This window comes from Myotis davidii, unplaced genomic scaffold (assembly GCF_000327345.1).
Source record: "Myotis davidii unplaced genomic scaffold, ASM32734v1 scaffold7636, whole genome shotgun sequence".
Lineage (NCBI taxonomy): Eukaryota > Metazoa > Chordata > Mammalia > Chiroptera > Vespertilionidae > Myotis > Myotis davidii.
Window position 1 is genome coordinate 5,809 of NW_006287008.1, and position 4,691 is coordinate 10,499.

The 4,691-nt window shown below is 35.0% G+C and overlaps 1 pseudogene; it reads right to left on the reverse strand.

Annotated features, from left to right (window-relative positions):
• Nucleotides 1-4,153: 4,153 nt before the first annotated feature.
• On the reverse strand, nt 4,154-4,683 carry LOC102761293 (annotated as a pseudogene).
• Nucleotides 4,684-4,691: the final 8 nt, after the last annotated feature.

Below are 4,691 nucleotides of genomic sequence, written 5' to 3' on the forward strand. Positions count from 1 at the left end.
GTTGCCTTCAGTGGAGCTCAGAGCTGGCTTCTGCTCACTCCAGCTCCATGGCCACAGCTGGCTGAAAGCAGGTATATGGGGTTTATTTATCTTCTATAATTGAAACTTTGTTGCCTTCAGTGGAGCTCAGAGCCAGCCGGGAAGCGTGGCTTCCTCCATCACTGGAGCAACCAAGCCTCCTGCTCACTGCAGTTCCATGGCTGCCGGACGCCATCTTAGTTGGGTTAATTTGTATATAGTTGCTCTGATTAGCTGTTGGGCGTGGCTTAAGGCATAGCAAGGGTACGGTCAATTTGCATGGTTGTCTTTTATTAGATTAGCTATGATGTTCACTATTTTTGAAAATAGGCATAATCATTATGCTTATAGACTTTTTGTCTGAACATGTCTTTTTCTTTAAATTTTGCATTATTATATTTGTTTTGTGTGCCACAAAAACAAAACTGCCAAATTCCCTTATCAATTGTATGAATGCTCATCTAATCCTTTACTTTTGAAAATCATCAGTAATAAAATAACCATAACAATTTTAGGTATGTTGTTTTTAGAAGTAGTTTTTGTTGTTATCTTACCCTGACACTTCCTGAGAGAGCTTACAATCAACTACAGGATAAAACAAAAAAAAAGACTAATTATAAAAAAGACTACTCAGAACCCCCCATATATAAGAATTGTACCAGGTATGTACTTTTAGGTACAGGATTATGATGGCATCACTTACAAACTTTGAAATCATACTAGTGGACTGAATAATGATTTCCAGAACTCCAGTAGAGCAGGTGGGACCATGAGATTCCAGGTCCAAGATCCAGCAGGACAATAATTAATTCCATAGCATTGACTATGCTGTTGAGGAATGATTTGTGTAGCTTTATCTTCAAGTAGTGTTGATGTCGTATTAGGGCTCTGTATTCTGGATATATAATGATTTTTTTCTCTCTCTCTTCTTATGCCAGCCATAAACCCTAGTGATTTAGGAGACTGTTTTTTCAAGGTAAAATAAAACATTTGTAAATTTATTTTATGCTCCAAGATGGATGCCTCCGAATTTTGGAAAATCTTAATAAGTATTCTTATTTTCATGGCAATAGAATTATTTGCAAAGGTTCAATAAGAGTCAATCTGGTCCTCTTTTTAACCATGATATAATTGGAAATACTGCTTATGGAACCAATCCCTTGCCTAAAATGTCATATTTGAGATGATTCCCTTTTAATCAGAAATGAAGAGAAGCCTGGCTGATGTGGCTCAGTGGTTAAGCATTGACCTATGAACCAGGTGGTCACAGTTCAATTCCTAGTCAGGGCACATGCCCAGTGGGGGACATGCAGGAGGCAGCCTATCAATGATTCTCTCTCATTATTGATGTTTCTTTCTCTCTTGTCTTCTCTCTGAAATATATAAAAACATATCTAAAAAAATGAAGAGAAATTTTAAAGAACTAAGAATAACTTATGTATCCAATGTTTATAAAACTATTCTGGGAAGACTGTCAAGGGTTTTTGCTTACCTGAGAGTTAAGGAAAGTCAGTGTCTTTCAAGGGGATTGCAAGAAAAAAAGGAATTTTCCATTTTATATACTATCAGTGAAATCTGGTTACAAGCTCTTGACTTGGATTCTAGTATCAGTACAGCAAATAAAAAGAGGCTTTAAAAGTCCAACCTGAGATTATTTATGACAACTTCCTGCAAAGCAGATTAAAAAGATATATATGATAAATTGATGCTCTTGCTACAACTGTGGAAATAAGCAGGCCCTTCCATAATGCAGCCAATTTTATTGCATAATAAAGAATAAACTTTGAGATAGATTATTTTTTATCAAAATGGGGGAGACTGCAAAATTTGTTTTTCGTTGGAAAATTGTGCATTCTTAATATCAGATGGTCACATCAGCTTTGTTCATATCCTTGTTACTTTAGAACTCTTTGTAATTTGTGAGTAATTCAAAGAAATTCAAAATTTGTCTTGCCCTGCAGAGTTTCACATTGTTTTCTTAGTACAGCAGATGAAATATAATCAATAATACTGTCATAACTATGTATGGTGTCAGTTGGGTACTGGAAATATCAGGGGGAACACTTTGTAAAATATATACTTATCTAACTAGTAGACTGTACACCTGAAACTAATACAAAATAATATTGAATATAAACAGTAATTAATTATTTAATTAAAAACAGAAAATTAAAAAAAATAAAGAGCCTGTGGGGAAAAATATATTAGGTCTCTATTTCCAACTTCTTCCAGCATTCCTTTATTCCATATGAAGGAGTGGTATTTTGACATTCCTTTTAAAGAGATTTCCTTTGAACAGATTATCTTTTAAACATCTAATTGTCTCCCATGTGAATAAACTAAAAACACTTAACACATTGATTTTATACCTGCATGAGATCATGATTTTACCTTTTTCTATGAATAATCTTTTAGTAATTATTTATCGTGGTTTTTCCAAATATTCTGTTTGGCATTCAAGATAGAAAATAAACCATTCAGACAATGATGTTGTAGGGGATAAAGTAGGCCTTTGCAGATGCAATATTGTTGGTGATGATAACATTGATAACTACATGGAAAAATGAGAACCTGATCAGATTTTCACCTGAAGTTGCCTTTTGTCTGTGACCTACAGTATAGTCCAATGAAAACCAGAAAGATTTCTTTATAACTTGTCAGCTACAGAACTTTGGCAATTTACCTGAGGATTATAGAGTTGAAAGATAACACACTATGCCAATAAACAATTTGGAAAATGATTTTTTGAAAAAAATAAACAAACACAAAACAGTTTTTACTTTGCTTGAAAAGGGGATTGTTGGTATATAGGAAAAAATGGTTAAGGTAAGTATAAGTAAAAAATAATAAAGATAATTGTTTGTTGATGGTACATAGGAAAATCAAAACATGAAAAGGTGCAGAGCATTTATATCCTATGAGGATATATGCATGCGAACTAAACAGAGACCACAGTTTGAATAATACAAACATTTTTAACACAGCAGCAGATTATTGCATTGAATATAGCCAGATACACCATTTCTAGTATAGAAAAGAATAATTTCTGCTTTGAAGTAAGCATAAGTTAGATGGGGCATAATATTCATTTATTTTTATGATTTGACTTCTTAGACAAATAATTTGTCACTATTATTTCCATCTATTGATAACAAGATGCAAACAGCAAAACAATTATTTGGCTTTATTAGCTCTTTAAAAATGGGTTTTTTTTCTTTGAGTTCTTGTGTTATTATTATTATTTTTTGTTAATCCTTGCCCGAAGATATTTTTTTCCATTGGTTTTTAGAGAGAGAGTCGAAGGGGGGCGGGGGGGGAGAGAAACATCGATGTGAGAGAGACATATCGATTGGTTGCCTCCCTCACACACCGCACCTGAGTTCGGGGATTGAAGAAACAATAATGTGAGAGACACACATCAACTGGTTGCCTTCAGAACCTGCCCTGTCTGGGTATCAAGCCTGCAATCGAGGTACAAGGTACATGCCTTTGACTGGAATCGAACCCATGACTCTTCAGTCTCTGGGCTGATGCTCTAACCACCGAGCCAAGATGGCCAGGACCTTCTGTTATTTTTAATATCTCCTTTTGTTAAGTTTATTGGCATTAACAGTTCCAACATCATGTCACCCAATTGGACAATGAATGTCCTAAGCTCCTACTTACCTAATCTAATTAACAAATGTCACTTTTTAAGATGTCTCAAACTTATTTAGCATGCAGAATAGTGAAAATTCAAGAAAGAGGAACTTTGCATATGTAGAAAATTTTGAGTAAAATACTGTTATATTTAATGAAATTGTTAATAAATTGTAGCAATGAAAAAATGAAACAAATAATGAAAAAATATCTTTCAGAGAACTGAAGAGTAACAGAAAAAACTATATACAGCTTCTAAAATGTGAGGTAAAAAGCCATTTTCAATCTGAAAATTAATTAGATGGAAGAAATCAGCAAAGTTTGTTGCTGAAACTGCAAATCATGTCCAGTACAAGGTGAGAAAATAAAACATATTTTGGTATTTTACTTCTTTGTTTCTTTATGTACATAAATAAATAAAAGTCCTTTCAGTCAAAAGAATTGGAATAATGAGCATCTATTGTTACTCTATTTCCCAAAAGTTAATTAATGCTGTTCAGGATTTTTGGTTCCTTTTTTTGTTGTTGAAGAGTTTTAGGATTTTGTCTCATATTTGCTTGGTTTTCACTACATACACAATGGGGTTCATCACAGGAGGAATAAGAAAGTGCATGTTGGCCATTAGTACGTAGATGGCTTTGGGAAGCCTGGGAGCAGCTCGGTAAAGTATCGACAGGCAGATCATGGGTGTGAGAAGAGGATCACAGCACAGAGGTGGGAAATACAGGTGCTGAGAGCCTTGAGGCGGCCACCATGAGATGCAATGCTTAGTACAGTTTTCAGAATCAACATGTAAGAAAGAAGGACAAGGAGAAAATCAAGTCCCATGTTGGAAAGAACCATAAAGAGGCCAACAATGCTATTTATCCTTGTGTTGGAGCAGGAGAGCTTTAGGATGTCGGGATGCAGACAGTAGGAATGAGAAAGTACATTGGAGCGACAAAAACACAGCCACCTCAAGAGGATAGGAAGGGGCACTTGTGCTATCATGGCTCGGCCTACAATGGCCAGACCTATCTTGGCAATTACACTAT